Source organism: Diadema antillarum, unplaced genomic scaffold, assembly GCF_040938485.1.
Source record: "Diadema antillarum isolate AM-2024a unplaced genomic scaffold, OU_Dant_1.0 seq00000915_RagTag, whole genome shotgun sequence".
NCBI classification, from domain to species: domain Eukaryota; kingdom Metazoa; phylum Echinodermata; class Echinoidea; order Diadematoida; family Diadematidae; genus Diadema; species Diadema antillarum.
The window spans coordinates 270,096-288,585 of record NW_027271769.1 but is presented as its reverse complement, the minus strand read 5'-3'; the positions used below and the strand labels follow the sequence as shown (position 1 = coordinate 288,585).

The 18,490-nt window shown below is 34.7% G+C and overlaps 1 protein-coding gene across 1 annotated transcript in view; it reads right to left on the bottom strand.

The window, feature by feature from the left end:
* LOC139741285 (hyalin-like) overlaps positions 1-18,490 on the bottom strand; it is an 85,782-nt gene that overhangs the window by 48,034 nt on the left and 19,258 nt on the right. The window lies entirely within an intron of this gene.

The window sequence follows — 18,490 nt, the reverse complement described above, 5'->3', positions numbered from 1 at the left end:
AAGTATATTTGTGGTATGCGTGCGTTCGTTTCTGACTGCGTTTTCGCGTGTTTTATACGTAACCGCTTATTGTCAATACGGTAAGAATGCATTATCATGCAATTTTAAAAAAAGAACACTGGTTTGAATTCGAAGCACTTTAAAAAATGAAACACTGTCTTTGATATCGCTATCATATTTGCAATGATTGGTATTGACGACATATGGTGACGAATAAAACACACAAATCGATCGAAATTTAATGAAGATACACAGTTTTATAACTGGTACTGATATCTCAGGCGACACCATCATGTCTTTTTCACAAACAGTACTATTAACAGTAATAATCTAATTATATATGCAAATCATATGAGGTGATGAAATAATGGCTTAACATATATTCTCGAACTGTCTCAAAAATTGTAACTAAATTTCTTTTTCGACAGGAAATTCAAAAGTTCTGTAAGACATGTACATTGTAGGCCTATTTTCTGTATCAAATGTTTGTTATGAAATAATAAACTCACAAATGCGACTTTAAGACTTTAAGGGTAGAAGTTTCTTTCTCCACAATCAAAAAGTAGAATTTTAAAAGGATTGCTTCATCACCTCAATAAATTTGCAAATTTGCAATTATGATTTGTTAATAGAGGCTGCTAAGGAAGCAATGAGTACTTAGTTAAGTTCAACTGAAAGACTTGGATATAAGGATAAAATCCCTTGCTACGGGGCACAGCCGCTATAGTCAGGGGACTCGAATTGCGGACCTCGGATTGACAGTCCGTTGTTCCGCAGCAGAAAGTATGCAAGGAATCATCGTTCCGATTATGATGTTAAAAGGATCGTATAGTCTTGGTTGAGACCGAACTTTTTTTTTTTTTTTTGGGGGGGGGGAGATAATGAGAAACCTCTTATGAAATGTGAAAGAACATGTACTGCCAAGAGAAATTCAACGTTTCTTTGATGATTATTGGTTTTGAAATGGCTGAGATTTAAAAGACAGAGCGAACCTATACTAAAAAGGTGGGGCCCACCTGTTATTATGATCGCCTCGTTTTACCGTGTGTGTGTGTGTGTGTGTGTGTGTGCGTGCGTGTTTGGATGTCTCAGCCATTTCAAAACCGATATTCATTAAATAAACTTTATATTCCTCTTAGAATATTATGCTCTGTACTATTTCATAAGTGGTATCTTGGTAGCTTGCAAAAAAAAAGAAGAAGTTAAAAGCCCTATCCTTATCTCCACCAGTACTATACCATCCCTTTAATCATCACCGTGATAATAACACATAACGTTTATTCATGACCATTAACAAAGACGTATATGAGAGCATCTTGATCAAAACACCTTCAATAAACGAATCATGAAACGTTTCACTTGAAGACGAGTTAGGTGATACGTTTTGGGGTCATCAGATATCAGTCACCCGTGACTGACAATGAAAAGGATGTGCTATAGCGACTTGAGAGTGAACTGAGATAAGACGACTTCGTGAAGACGAGTTCTATGTACCTATATAATTCTGATCAAATTGTTCCTGTAATGCAAACCAAAGGGAAATTCCGTGCGTGTGTGTGCGTGTGCGAGTAAAATCGATTTTACAAAGTATCTAACTGTGTATTTACCAAGAGGTCTTCGACATGAAGAAATTAAAACATGAAAATAAAGTGTTTTAGGGGTCATATTGACTTTAACATTAGCCTTTTCAAATATGAATGTTGACCCTTATTCGCATAACCGAGATGATTATGTCATATCTTGCAGTCATTCCATTATAATCTGATCAGTTGGCACAGCTCCACCTGTACAAGCCTGGAAAATTTTGCAGCAGTGGAAGCAACGCAGCCTACAATACAAAATAAAACCCCAATGAATAAATAGATAAATAAATAAATAGATAGATAGATAGATAGATAAATAAATAAATAAATAAATAAATAAATACATACATACATACATACATACATACATACATACATAAATTGCGTGTGAGTGCGCCCGGGTGTTTTTAGATGACAATACAATTTCTTTATGGACGAAAGCGGAATTACTTCAATTAAAAAAAAAAAAGAAGGAAAAGACTCGAAACTTGTCACGAGTGACAAATTAGGTGATCCGATATATTTTGAAATAAACGTTTTAAGTCCTAATCTCACTACACATGTCCCAATCGGTTTCATCTGTGACTATGGGAGGGGGGTGGACATGTGATGTTCAGATTTTCATCTAAAAAAAGAGAATCAAACCTGCCATCTTGGGTACCAAATTTAGAATTTGATAGGGCATATACTAAGAGAGATGCAAGATAATTTTTTTAACATGATTTGCACATCCAAGATGGCGTATGAAGAAAGAGCCCTTATCTTATGAAAGGATTCCCTTGACATAATTTATATGTTAGCAAAACATGGGGGCAATACGCCAAATATTCACAAAGATACAAGAACGAAATATTTCTTCTTTTTTTATCTTTGATCCTACCTTGCACAGCCAAAATGGCGTCTGACTAGTGACTACAGAGTAGTTATTTTACAAAATGACCCATGATGTATCGAGGTCCATATGTGTACAAAATATGGGCGTGATACCGTATACACTGACGAAGCTATGTACAGAATGAAGTATATTTGAACTTTGACCCCACTTTGCACAGCCAAAATGGCATCTGAACAAAAATTTGTTATTTTTTGAAGTGATTCTTGCAACATGGTCTTAATGGGTGCAATTTATGGGATATGTATTCGCCAAGATACAGGATGAAACTTTTATGACATTTGACCCTAATTTTCCAACCCAAGAGGGTGTCTGATGAAGTAGTTGTTATTTTATGAAATGATGTCCGCGATATAAACTAAACATATAAAAAAATACGGGGTGATAGGGCCTGCTGTCCTTGAGCTATTTTAGAGAAAGTAGAAGATAAGTTCGGAAGCTCTGTAGACGTTACTACAGAAATAGCAAAAATGTAAGGGTTTAAAAAAGCAAAAGCAACAAAAAATTGGCAAGCGCAGCTATCGATTGAGCTATATCACCCCAATAGATACTGTGTATAGATGAATATCTCTCTACACCGAAGCCAAGTGTTAATTTCAACCAAGTTTTTTTCGACGTAATCCCGACATCCAATGAAAAAAACAGAAAGCACCAACGCTAACCCTAACCCTACCAATAACCAGAAGTCTAAGCTACAACATATCAATATCGTAATAAAATAAAATTCCACTTGTTTGATTTCAGATGACAATAAGATGACGGCATAATATCTTAATCGAAATACTGATTTTTGAAATATCATTTACAATTCATATACATTTGGAATTTGCAGTAAAAACATAGGATTCCCTTCCAGTTTGAAGAGCTATATGGCGAATTGAACAAAGACATGTTGTTGTATTTTTCCACTATATTTGCACATAGACGCGCGCGTGGGATCTTAACTTTGGTGAAGGTGCATTACTTTGTTACTGATCAAAATTGACCGGAAGTCAATGGACATTAGCCCTACTGCTGGAAGAATCAGGAATCCATTTTAAAATTTTGACGCGCGCGTACGTGCACGTCATAAGAGCCTGACTTGTGACTGTTACGTAATATCATTACACGATATTTGAAAGTACTGCTCAATAAATTTGATACAAGAATTGGTTACAAAGTCATGCATTAGTGCATGAATGACTCTTAAAACACTTGATATTTCATTTTGTTTGTGTCGAAGACCTATTGGTAAACATACAGTTAGATAGCTTCTAACTACCACACGCACACTCATGTACGTGCTTTTATTTGTTTTGCATTACATAATGAATTTGTCGAAACCTATCTTGATTTTGTAGGCACATAGAACTCGACTTATTATACGTATTTCAATGTAACTTCAAGCCCGTATAACATCTTTTCGTGAAAATGAGAGTCGAAATTGAGGAGTCCTTATAGAAGGGTGTCAGTGCTTTTGAATCAATATTACACCATACATACAGTAGTATAGGTTCTACAGTTTTGACTGCTAGCTGTCCCTTTTAAGATGTGTCTATGGCGGGCGACCAGTATCTGATGACCCCAAGAGTATCACCTAACTCGTCTTATAAAAAAGTGACGAGTTCATATCTTGTTCTTTTTATGAATGCCATGAAAGGGGCAGAAATTGGTAATCTAAAAGGGGAAATGCGAAAGGAATCCGGACGAAATGATTTTTTATTTATCTTTTACATATAATCTTACGTTCCGCATGTTATCTTCGTTGAGAGGTATAGCTACATGGCTATACATACATTTGCCGAGTGTACTCGGGACTCAACGGGTTAAAGGAAACCAAAAGCCCAAAGAGAAATGTGGATTTAGTGCAAGCAGCAACATTAGTAGAACACATTAGTGAAAGTTTGAGGAAAATCGGACAATGGATGCAAAAGTTATGAAGTTTTGGTGTTGGAAACGCTGGACGAGGAGACTACTAGAGGTTATGACGTCATGTGTGGACAACAATATAAAGAAAATAAAAAAGGAACTCAGTAAAAAAAAAGAATCCCTTTTCTAGCATAATGAAAGAGCATTTGACTGAGCCGCTTTCAGAAAGCAGGGGGAATACTTGCTACCGTTAATATAAATATGCCAGTATGAAGTTGATGGAATGTGTAATTTGCATGAAAAATGAATATATGGGGAAGTCCCTTTGTTTGTTTTTTACAGTTAAAAATAAGGCCTACTAGTCCTACCTGGTGTTATCGAAGTTGTTTCAGCTGCAGTTATCAATTCCGTATATGTCGACTGCGTGGTTGCAACTTTAGTAGTCCCATCTGATGTTTGAATAGGAGTTATATAATGGAACTGTTGAAATGCTGCGTGGAACTTCTAGTTGTAAATGCTCAATCTCACCCAGTTTCGGCAGTATGAGTACAATTCATTTTTGTGTGTGCAAATAATCATTATATCGTGGAGTGATGATCTATAATGGAATAATGTTTACAAGGAGGATGATACTGGTCATGGAACAAAAAGAGAAAAACAAAAGAGATGAGGTAGTTGGTGCAAGCAATTTTATATTTTTCAACATTTCCCTTTCCTATTGTCACTTCCAACAATTATACAAATGAACACATTTTGAACAATCAATGCACGAGTCAAATAGACCATCAAGGAGAGTACGTTGAACAGTATTTTTGATTACTAACATTTTGTCCCATATCATTCTTTTGCTACCGTATTTGCAAGTGCCTCAAATGAAGTAGCGGTAGCCCTACCCAGCTAACATATGGACGTTTTCTGAACGTTCTTGAAACGTTCAAATTTCGTTATTTGGACATTTTGTCAAAACGTTTTCAGAACGTCTTTTTGTGGAAGGTTCAAATTCAAATTTCAATTCAAATTCGACGTATCTAAAACGTTTGAAATGGACGCTATTAAAACGTTTTTAACGTTTAAAAAACCAATTTTAAAAAAAAAAACTTTCGAAATTTTCAAGGACCTGCAGAAAATCTTTTGGACGTTATAGACGTCAGTAAAACCTTTGAAGAATATTCAAAACGTTCTGTCGACGTTTTACGGACGTCCAAAAAAACCTTTCAAAACCGTCTAAAACGTTCAAAAAAGTTTAAAGAAGGTATAAAAAAGTCGTATGACCCGTTCCAGAACGTTTAGAGAACCTTTCATATCCGTCTGCAAAGTCCAGAAAACCTTTAAGAACGTATAATTTTTTTTAATTGGGTATTTAAATATATGTATATAGTTAGGAGATTATACAGGCACAATCTGGAATTAATGTACCCTAATCCTAATCCTATATAATCCTGTCATAACCTGTTCCTAATGTCCTACCACCTATACCTATACTACATCTTATGCATGAAGACATGGTTACTAAAATCAAAGCACACACACCTTAATTAGGCATATTAACATATGAAAATAGCTCTTCATAACACAACTGTTAATAACTGAACAATAACGTAGGTACGTTTATTTTTAACACATAAAGTTTGAACCCAGCAAAAATCTTTAGATTTCAATGTCATTGTTAGTTATATTCGTACAGTTCCGTTCTGTTGTTACAAGCAACCTATAATTCCTGAGTGATGGTCTTTAAATGATTACGTTTGCAAAGAGGATGCAGTTTCGGACATTGTAAACACAAAGGGACTGGCCAGTCGGTGTAAGGAATTTAATGTCCGTTAACATCTTCCCTATCTTCTCTCACCCACAACAATGATACAGTGCTAGTAATTGAGTACAAGCAAGTAAGAATAAAATAAACCATCCATAAGAGTACTTTGGATACTAATTTGGAGTGCTGATATCATATTCAATACTCTCTTTCACTAAACCTTATTTTATAGGATCGAAAGTGATGCAGTAGGGCCTACTGTTCCTACCTGTAGTAGCCGAAGTTGTTTCCGCTGTGGTTATCGATTCCGTAGGTGTCGACTGCGTGGTTGCAACTTTAGTAGTCCCATCTGATGTTTGAATAGGAGTTATATAATGGAACTGTTGAAATGCTGCGTGGAACTTCTAGTTGTAAATGCTCAATCTCACCCAGTTTCGGCAGTATGCGTACAATTCATTTTTTTTTTGTGTGCAAATAATCATTATATCGTGGAGTGATGATCTATAATGGAATAATGTTTACAAGGAGGATGATACTGGTCATGGAACAAAAAGAGAAAAACAAAAGAGATGGGGTAGTTGGTGCAAGCAATTTGATATTTTTCAACATTTCCCTTTCCTATTGTCACTTCCAACAATTATGCAAATGAACACATTTTGAACAATCAATGCACGAGTCAAATAGACCATCAAGGAGAGTACGTTGAACAGTATTTTTGATTACTAACATTTTGTCCCATATCATTCTTTTGCTACCGTATTTGCAAGTGCCTCAAATGAAGTAGCGGTAGCCCTACCCAGCTAACATTTGGACGTTTTCTGAACGTTCTTGAAACGTTCAAATTTCGTTATTTGGACGTTTTGTCCAAACGTTTTCAGAACGTCTTTTTGTGGAAAGTTCAAATTCAAATTTCAATTCAAATTCGACGTATCTAAAACGTTTCAAATGGACGCTATAAAAAGTTTTTAACATCTAAAAAACCAATTAAAAAAAAACTTTCGAAATTTTCAAGGACCTGCAGAAAATCTTTTGGACGTTATAGACGTCAGTAAAACCTTTGAAGAATATTCAAAACGTTCTGTGGACGTTTTACGGACGTCCAAAAAAACCTTTCAAAACCGTCTAAAACGTTCAAAAAAGTTTAAAGAAGGTATAAAAAAGTCGTATGACCCGTTCCAGAACGTTTAGAGAACCTTTCATATCCGTCTGCAAAGTCCAGAAAACCTTTTAAAAACGTATGGTTTTTTTTTTAATTGGGTATTTAAATATATGTATATAGTTAGGAGATTATACAGGCTTAATCTGGAATTAATGTACCCTAATCCTAATCCTATATAATCCTATCCTAACCTGTTCCTAATGTCCTACCACCTATACCTATACTACATCTTATTCCCAATTGATGAATCTGTATCACATTTTTTTATATACCAGCAAAATGTTGTAATGCGTGAAGACATGGTTACTAAAATCAAAGCACACAATCCTTAATTAGGCATATTAACATATGAAAATAGCTCTTCATAACACAATTGTGAATAACTGAACAATAACGTAGGTACGTTTATTTTTTAACACATAAAGTTTGAACCCAGCAAAAATCTTTAGATTTCAATGTCATTGTTAGTTATATTCGTACAGTTCCGTTCTGTTGTTACAAGCAACCTATAAATCCTGAGTGATGGTCTTTAAATGATTACGTTTGCAAAGAGGATGCAGTTTCGGACATTGTAAACACAAAGGGACTGGCCAGTCGGTGTAAGGAATTTAATGTCCTTTAACATCTTCCCTATCTTCTCTCACCCACAACAATGATACAGTGCTAGTAATTGAGTACAAGCAAGAATAAAATAAACCATCCATAAGAGTACTTTGGATACTAATTTGGAGTGCTGATATCATATTCAATACTCTCTTTCACTAAACCTTATTTTATAGGATCGAAAGTGATGCAGTAGGGCCTACTATTCCTACCTGTAGTAGCCGAAGTTGTTTCCGCTGTGGTTATCGATTCCGTAGGTGTCGACTGCGTGGTTGCAACTTTAGTAGTCCCATCTGATGTTTGAATAGGAGTTATATAATGGAACTGTTGAAATGCTGCGTGGAACTTCTAGTTGTAAATGCTGAATCTCACCCAGTTTCGGCAGTATGCGTACAATTCATTTTTTTGTGTGCAAATAATCATTATATCGTGGAGTGATGATCTATAATGGAATAATGTTTACAAGGAGGATGATACTGGTCATGGAACAAAAAGAGAAAAACAAAAGAGATGGGGTAGTTGGTGCAAGCAATTTGATATTTTTCAACATTTCCCTTTCCTATTGTCACTTCCAACAATTATGCAAATGAACACATTTTGAACAATCAATGCACGAGTCAAATAGACCATCAAGGAGAGTACGTTGAACAGTATTTTTGATTACTAACATTTTGTCCCATATCATTCTTTTGCTACCGTATTTGCAAGTGCCTCAAATGAAGTAGCGGTAGCCCTACCCAGCTAACATTTGGACGTTTTCTGAACGTTATTGAAACGTTCAAATTTCGTTATTTGGACGTTTTGTCAAAACGTTTTCAGAACGTCTTTTTGTGGAAGGTTCAAATTCAAATTTCAATTCAAATTCGACGTATCTAAAACGTTTCAAATGGACGCTATAAAAACGTTTTTAACATCTAAAAAAACAATTAAAAAATCACTTTCGAAATTTTCAAGGACCTGCAGAAAACCTTTTGGACGTTATAGACGTCAGTAAAACCTTTGAAGAATATTCAAAACGTTCTGTGGACGTTTTACGGACGTCCAAAAAAAACCTTTCAAAACCGTCTAAAACGTTCAAAAAAGTTTTAAGAAGGTATCAAAAAAATCGTATGACCCGTTCCAGAACGTTTAGAGAACCTTTCATATCCGTCTGCAAAGTCCAGAAAACCTTTTAAAAACGTATGTTTTTTTTTTTTTTTTTTAAATTGGGTATTCGAATATATGTATATATAGTTAGGAGATTATACAGGCTTATTCTGGAATTAATGCACCCTAATCCTAATCCTATATAATCCTATCCTAACCTGTTCCTAATGTCCTACCACCTATACCTATACTACATCTTATTCCCAATTGATGAATCTGTATCACATTTTTTTATATACCAGCAAAATGTTGTAATGCATGAAGACATGGTTACTAAAATCAAAGCACACAAACCTTAATTAGGCATATTAACATATGAAAATAGCTCTTCATAACACAATTGTTAATAACTGAACAATAACGTAGGTACGTTTATTTTTTAACACATAAAGTTTGAACCCAGCAAAAATCTTTAGATTTCAATGTCATTGTTAGTTATATTCGTACAGTTCCGTTCTGTTGTTACAAGCAACCTATAAATCCTGAGTGATGGTCTTTAAATGATTACGTTTGCAAAGAGGATGCAGTTTCGGACATTGTAAACACAAAGGGACTGGCCAGTCGGTGTAAGGAATTTAATGTCCTTTAACATCTTCCCTATCTTCTCTCACCCACAACAATGATACAGTGCTAGTAATTGAGTACAAGCAAGAATAAAATAAACCATCCATAAGAGTACTTTGGATACTAATTTGGAGTGCTGATATCATATTCAATACTCTCTTTCACTAAACCTTATTTTATAGGATCGAAAGTGATGCAGTAGGGCCTACTATTCCTACCTGTAGTAGCCGAAGTTGTTTCCGCTGTGGTTATCGATTCCGTAGGTGTCGACTGCGTGGTTGCAACTTTAGTAGTCCCATCTGATGTTTGAATAGGAGTTATATAATGGAACTGTTGAAATGCTGCGTGGAACTTCTAGTTGTAAATGCTCAATCTCACCCAGTTTCGGCAGTATGCGTACAATTCATTTTTTTGTGTGCAAATAATCATTATATCGTGGAGTGATGATCTATAATGGAATAATGTTTACAAGGAGGATGATACTGGTCATGGAACAAAAAGAGAAAAACAAAAGAGATGGGGTAGTTGGTGCAAGCAATTTGATATTTTTCAACATTTCCCTTTCCTATTGTCACTTCCAACAATTATGCAAATGAACACATTTTGAACAATCAATGCACGAGTCAAATAGACCATCAAGGAGAGTATGTTGAACAGTATTTTTGATTACTAACATTTTGTCCCATATCATTCTTTTGCTACCGTATTTGCAAGTGCCTCAAATGAAGTAGCGGTAGCCCTACCCAGCTAACATTTGGACGTTTTCTGAACGTTCTTGAAACGTTCAAATTTCGTTATTTGGACGTTTTGTCCAAACGTTTTCAGAACGTCTTTTTGTGGAAGGTTCAAATTCAAATTTCAATTCAAATTCGACGTATCTAAAACGTTTCAAATGGACGCTATAAAAAGTTTTTAACATCTAAAAAACCAATTAAAAAAAAACTTTCGAAATTTTCAAGGACCTGCAGAAAATCTTTTGGACGTTATAGACGTCAGTAAAACCTTTGAAGAATATTCAAAACGTTCTGTGGACGTTTTACGGACGTCCAAAAAAACCTTTCAAAACCGTCTAAAACGTTCAAAAAAGTTTAAAGAAGGTATAAAAAAGTCGTATGACCCGTTCCAGAACGTTTAGAGAACCTTTCATATCCGTCTGCAAAGTCCAGAAAACCTTTTAAAAACGTATGGGTTTTTTTTAATTGGGTATTTAAATATATGTATATAGTTAGGAGATTATACAGGCTTAATCTGGAATTAATGTACCCTAATCCTAATCCTATATAATCCTATCCTAACCTGTTCCTAATGTCCTACCACCTATACCTATACTACATCTTATTCCCAATTGATGAATCTGTATCACATTTTTTTATATACCAGCAAAATGTTGTAATGCATGAAGACATGATTACTAAAATCAAAGCACACAAACCTTAATTAGGCATATTAACATATGAAAATAGCTCTTCATAACACAATTGTTAATAACTGAACAATAACGTAGGTACGTTTATTTTTTAACACATAAAGTTTGAACCCAGCAAAAATCTTTAGATTTCAATGTCATTGTTAGTTATATTCGTACAGTTCCGTTCTGTTGTTACAAGCAACCTATAAATCCTGAGTGATGGTCTTTAAATGATTACGTTTGCAAAGAGGATGCAGTTTCGGACATTGTAAACACAAAGGGACTGGCCAGTCGGTGTAAGGAATTTAATGTCCTTTAACATCTTCCCTATCTTCTCTCACCCACAACCATGATACAGTGCTAGTAATTGAGTACAAGCAAGAATAAAATAAACCATCCATAAGAGTACTTTGGATACTAATTTGGAGTGCTGATATCATATTCAATACTCTCTTTCACTAAACCTTATTTTATAGGATCGAAAGTGATGCAGTAGGGCCTACTATTCCTACCTGTAGTAGCCGAAGTTGTTTCCGCTGTGGTTATCGATTCCGTAGGTGTCGACTGCGTGGTTGCAACTTTAGTAGTCCCATCTGATGTTTGAATAGGAGTTATATAATGGAACTGTTGAAATGCTGCGTGGAACTTCTAGTTGTAAATGCTGAATCTCACCCAGTTTCGGCAGTATGCGTACAATTCATTTTTTTGTGTGCAAATAATCATTATATCGTGGAGTGATGATCTATAATGGAATAATGTTTACAAGGAGGATGATACTGGTCATGGAACAAAAAGAGAAAAACAAAAGAGATGGGGTAGTTGGTGCAAGCAATTTGATATTTTTCAACATTTCCCTTTCCTATTGTCACTTCCAACAATTATGCAAATGAACACATTTTGAACAATCAATGCACGAGTCAAATAGACCATCAAGGAGAGTACGTTGAACAGTATTTTTGATTACTAACATTTTGTCCCATATCATTCTTTTGCTACCGTATTTGCAAGTGCCTCAAATGAAGTAGCGGTAGCCCTACCCAGCTAACATTTGGACGTTTTCAGAACGTCTTTTTGTGGAAGGTTCAAATTCAAATTTCAATTCAAATTCGACGTATCTAAAACGTTTCAAATGGACGCTATAAAAAGTTTTTAACATCTAAAAAACCAATTAAAAAAAAAAACTTTCGAAATTTTCAAGGACCTGCAGAAAATCTTTTGGACGTTATAGACGTCAGTAAAACCTTTGAAGAATATTCAAAACGTTCTGTGGACGTTTTACGGACGTCCAAAAAAACCTTTCAAAACCGTCTAAAACGTTCAAAAAAGTTTAAAGAAGGTATAAAAAAGTCGTATGACCCGTTCCAGAACGTTTAGAGAACCTTTCATATCCGTCTGCAAAGTCCAGAAAACCTTTTAAAAACGTATGGTTTTTTTTTAATTGGGTATTCAAATATATGTATATAGTTAGGAGATTATACAGGCTTAATCTGGAATTAATGTACCCTAATCCTAATCCTATATAATCCTATCCTAACCTGTTCCTAATGTCCTACCACCTATACCTATACTACATCTTATTCCCAATTGATGAATCTGTATCACATTTTTTTATATACCAGCAAAATGTTGTAATGCATGAAGACATGGTTACTAAAATCAAAGCACACAAACCTTAATTAGGCATATTAACATATGAAAATAGCTCTTCATAACACAATTGTTAATAACTGAACAATAACGTAGGTACGTTTATTTTTTAACACATAAAGTTTGAACCCAGCAAAAATCTTTAGATTTCAATGTCATTGTTAGTTATATTCGTACAGTTCCGTTCTGTTGTTACAAGCAACCTATAAATCCTGAGTGATGGTCTTTAAATGATTACGTTTGCAAAGAGGATGCAGTTTCGGACATTGTAAACACAAAGGGACTGGCCAGTCGGTGTAAGGAATTTAATGTCCTTTAACATCTTCCCTATCTTCTCTCACCCACAACAATGATACAGTGCTAGTAATTGAGTACAAGCAAGAATAAAATAAACCATCCATAAGAGTACTTTGAATACTAATTTGGAGTGCTGATATCATATTCAATACTCTCTTTCACTAAACCTTATTTTATAGGATCGAAAGTGATGCAGTAGGGCCTACTATTCCTACCTGTAGTAGCCGAAGTTGTTTCCGCTGTGGTTATCGATTCCGTAGGTGTCGACTGCGTGGTTGCAACTTTAGTAGTCCCATCTGATGTTTGAATAGGAGTTATATAATGGAACTGTTGAAATGCTGCGTGGAACTTCTAGTTGTAAATGCTCAATCTCACCCAGTTTCGGCAGTATGCGTACAATTCATTTTTTTGTGTGCAAATAATCATTATATCGTGGAGTGATGATCTATAATGGAATAATGTTTACAAGGAGGATGATACTGGTCATGGAACAAAAAGAGAAAAACAAAAGAGATGGGGTAGTTGGTGCAAGCAATTTGATATTTTTCAACATTTCCCTTTCCTATTGTCACTTCCAACAATTATACAAATGAACACATTTTGAACAATCAATGCACGAGTCAAATAGACCATCAAGGAGAGTACGTTGAACAGTATTTTTGATTACTAACATTTTGTCCCATATCATTCTTTTGCTACCGTATTTGCAAGTGCCTCAAATGAAGTAGCGGTAGCCCTACCCAGCTAACATTTGGACGTTTTCTGAACGTTCTTGAAACGTTCAAATTTCGTTATTTGGACGTTTTGTCAAAACGTTTTCAGAACGTCTTTTTGTGGAAGGTTCAAATTCAAATTTCAATTCAAATTCGACGTATCTAAAACGTTTCAAATGGACGCTATAAAAACGTTTTTAACAGCTAAAAAAACAATTAAAAACAACTTTCGAAATTTTCAAGGACCTGCAGAAAACCTTTTGGACGTTATAGACGTCAGTACAACCTTTGAAGAATATTCAAAACGTTCTGTGGACGTTTTACGGACGTCCAAAAAAACCTTTCAAAACCGTCTAAAACGTTCAAAAAAGTTTTAAGAAGGTATAAAAAAATCGTATGACCCGTTCCAGAACGTTTAGAGAACCTTATATATCCGTCTGCAAAGTCCAGAAAACCTTTTAAAAACGTATAATGGTTTTTTTTTTTTTAATTGGGTATTCAAATATATGTATATAGTTAGGAGATTATACAGGCTTATTCTGGAATTAATGTACCCTAATCCTAATCCTATATAATCCTATCCTAACCTGTTCCTAATGTCCTACCACCTATACCTATACTACATCTTATTCCCAATTGATGAATCTGTATCACATTTTTTTATATACCAGCAAAATGTTGTAATGCGTGAAGACATGGTTACTAAAATCAAAGCACACAAACCTTAATTAGGCATATTAACATATGAAAATAGCTCTTCATAACACAATTGTGAATAACTGAACAATAACGTAGGTACGTTTATTTTTTAACACATAAAGTTTGAACCCAGCAAAAATCTTTAGATTTCAATGTCATTGTTAGTTATATTCGTACAGTTCCGTTCTGTTGTTACAAGCAACCTATAAATCCTGAGTGATGTTCTTTAAATGATTACGTTTGCAAAGAGGATGCAGTTTCGGACATTGTAAACACAAAGGGACTGGCCAGTCGGTGTAAGGAATTTAATGTCCTTTAACATCTTCCCTATCTTCTCTCACCCACAACAATGATACAGTGCTAGTAATTGAGTACAAGCAAGAATAAAATAAACCATCCATAAGAGTACTTTGGATACTAATTTGGAGTGCTGATATCATATTCAATACTCTCTTTCACTAAACCTTATTTTATAGGATCGAAAGTGATGCAGTAGGGCCTACTATTCCTACCTGTAGTAGCCGAAGTTGTTTCCGCTGTGGTTATCGATTCCGTAGGTGTCGACTGCGTGGTTGCAACTTTAGTAGTCCCATCTGATGTTTGAATAGGAGTTATATAATGGAACTGTTGAAATGCTGCGTGGAACTTCTAGTTGTAAATGCTAAATCTCACCCAGTTTCGGCAGTATGCGTACAATTCATTTTTTTGTGTGCAAATAATCATTATATCGTGGAGTGATGATCTATAATGGAATAATGTTTACAAGGAGGATGATACTGGTCATGGAACAAAAAGAGAAAAACAAAAGAGATGGGGTAGTTGGTGCAAGCAATTTGATATTTTTCAACATTTCCCTTTCCTATTGTCACTTCCAACAATTATGCAAATGAACACATTTTGAACAATCAATGCACGAGTCAAATAGACCATCAAGGAGAGTACGTTGAACAGTATTTTTGATTACTAACATTTTGTCCCATATCATTCTTTTGCTACCGTATTTGCAAGTGCCTCAAATGAAGTAGCGGTAGCCCTACCCAGCTAACATTTGGACGTTTTCTGAACGTTCTTGAAACGTTCAAATTTCGTTATTTGGACGTTTTGTCCAAACGTTTTCAGAACGTCTTTTTGTGGAAAGTTCAAATTCAAATTTCAATTCAAATTCGACGTATCTAAAACGTTTCAAATGGACGCTATAAAAAGTTTTTAACATCTAAAAAACCAATTAAAAAAAAACTTTCGAAATTTTCAAGGACCTGCAGAAAATCTTTTGGACGTTATAGACGTCAGTAAAACCTTTGAAGAATATTCAAAACGTTCTGTGGACGTTTTACGGACGTCCAAAAAAACCTTTCAAAACCGTCTAAAACGTTCAAAAAAGTTTAAAGAAGGTATAAAAAAGTCGTATGACCCGTTCCAGAACGTTTAGAGAACCTTTCATATCCGTCTGCAAAGTCCAGAAAACCTTTTAAAAACGTATGGTTTTTTTTTTAATTGGGTATTTAAATATATGTATATAGTTAGGAGATTATACAGGCTTAATCTGGAATTAATGTACCCTAATCCTAATCCTATATAATCCTATCCTAACCTGTTCCTAATGTCCTACCACCTATACCTATACTACATCTTATTCCCAATTGATGAATCTGTATCACATTTTTTTATATACCAGCAAAATGTTGTAATGCGTGAAGACATGGTTACTAAAATCAAAGCACACAATCCTTAATTAGGCATATTAACATATGAAAATAGCTCTTCATAACACAATTGTGAATAACTGAACAATAACGTAGGTACGTTTATTTTTTAACACATAAAGTTTGAACCCAGCAAAAATCTTTAGATTTCAATGTCATTGTTAGTTATATGCAAATTATGACATCATCGCAGAAGTCTCATATTACCTGCATGTGCAGGTAATATGAGACTGTGCATGGTAGACATTGTGTCAATGTTAAAATGACAATCTTATGTCTTAAATTCATGAGTTTTTTTCTATTGGTGTTGTTTGACTATTTAATTTTAATAGATATCATATGAATATTACCTAAAACTGAGACAAATAACAAAATTTTAAGCCAAAAATTGATTTTACGCATGAAACGCAATTTTCCGTGTGTTTGTACACAAATCTCAGAAATTCTCAAATTTGACGCTTACATGAGATTTCATTACCGACATGAGATTATTTCGTAAAGGTCTTTTACTTTTATTTTTACAAAATAGGTATCAAATGTTGCACAAAAGTTCAAAGAAAAAAAGATAATCCTGATGGGCATTTTATTATATTTTATTATTCTTTTTTTTTTTGCAACTGAACTAGGTCTGGCTTAGCTCAGTCACAAAAAGAAAATTGATAAAAAAATAATAAAAACCGCGGAAATATCACACAAAACGTTGAGACCCCAGTCTTTTATGGTTAAAACTATGAAAATTGTGAATTCAAATGTTTGAAGTAATCGTGTACAGTATCTAACACATATAAAATAACACTTAACCTGAAGATTATAGCACACCAAATTAATTGTGGCATTAATTTGGAAGCACCCTATCTAAAGTACACAAATATTAATTTACATACATGTTCATATAGCTGTGTGTTGTACTTTGTGATACATTTTTTATATACTTTGAATATAAAAAACTGTCAGAGAAGAAAATGAAGTATTTTGATGTTGGCTTCTATCTAATTAGGCAAGTCACTTGAAATCAGAGATGTCAATAAAACCTGTCCGCCATATTGACGTCTCATATTACCTGCAGCTTGTTGGGTCTTGTTGGTCCCCTTTGAAGCCATATAACACATATTTAGTACAGTACATAGACCAAAACACACTTTCTTTGGTTAAACCAATCAATGAGCTTACTTCGTACAGTTCCGTTCTGTTGTTACAAGCAACCTATAAATCCTGAGTGATGGTCTTTAAATGATTACGTTTGCAAAGAGGATGCAGTTTCGGACATTGTAAACACAAAGGGACTGGCCAGTCGGTGTAAGGAATTTAATGTCCTTTAACATCTTCCCTATCTTCTCTCACCCACAACCATGATACAGTGCTAGTAATTGAGTACAAGCAAGAATAAAATAAACCATCCATAAGAGTACTTTGGATACTAATTTGGAGTGCTGATATCATATTCAATACTCTCTTTCACTAAACCTTATTTTATAGGATCGAAAGTGATGCAGTAGGGCCTACTATTCCTACCTGTAGTAGCCGAAGTTGTTTCCGCTGTGGTTATCGATTCCGTAGGTGTCGACTGCGTGGTTGCAACTTTAGTAGTCCCATCTGATGTTTGAATAGGAGTTATATAATGGAACTGTTGAAATGCTGCGTGGAACTTCTAGTTGTAAATGCTGAATCTCACCCAGTTTCGGCAGTATGCGTACAATTCATTTTTTTGTGTGCAAATAATCATTATATCGTGGAGTGATGATCTATAATGGAATAATGTTTACAAGGAGGATGATACTGGTCATGGAACAAAAAGAGAAAAACAAAAGAGATGGGGTAGTTGGTGCAAGCAATTTGATATTTTTCAACATTTCCCTTTCCTATTGTCACTTCCAACAATTATGCAAATGAACACATTTTGAACAATCAATGCACGAGTCAAATAGACCATCAAGGAGAGTACGTTGAACAGTATTTTTGATTACTAACATTTTGTCCCATATCATTCTTTTGCTACCGTATTTGCAAGTGCCTCAAATGAAGTAGCGGTAGCCCTACCCAGCTAACATTTGGACGTTTTCAGAACGTCTTTTTGTGGAAGGTTCAAATTCAAATTTCAATTCAAATTCGACGTATCTAAAACGTTTCAAATGGACGCTATAAAAAGTTTTTAACATCTAAAAAACCAATTAAAAAAAAAAACTTTCGAAATTTTCAAGGACCTGCAGAAAATCTTTTGGACGTTATAGACGTCAGTAAAACCTTTGAAGAATATTCAAAACGTTCTGTGGACGTTTTACGGACGTCCAAAAAAACCTTTCAAAACCGTCTAAAACGTTCAAAAAAGTTTAAAGAAGGTATAAAAAAGTCGTATGACCCGTTCCAGAACGTTTAGAGAACCTTTCATATCCGTCTGCAAAGTCCAGAAAACCTTTTAAAAACGTATGGTTTTTTTTTAATTGGGTATTCAAATATATGTATATAGTTAGGAGATTA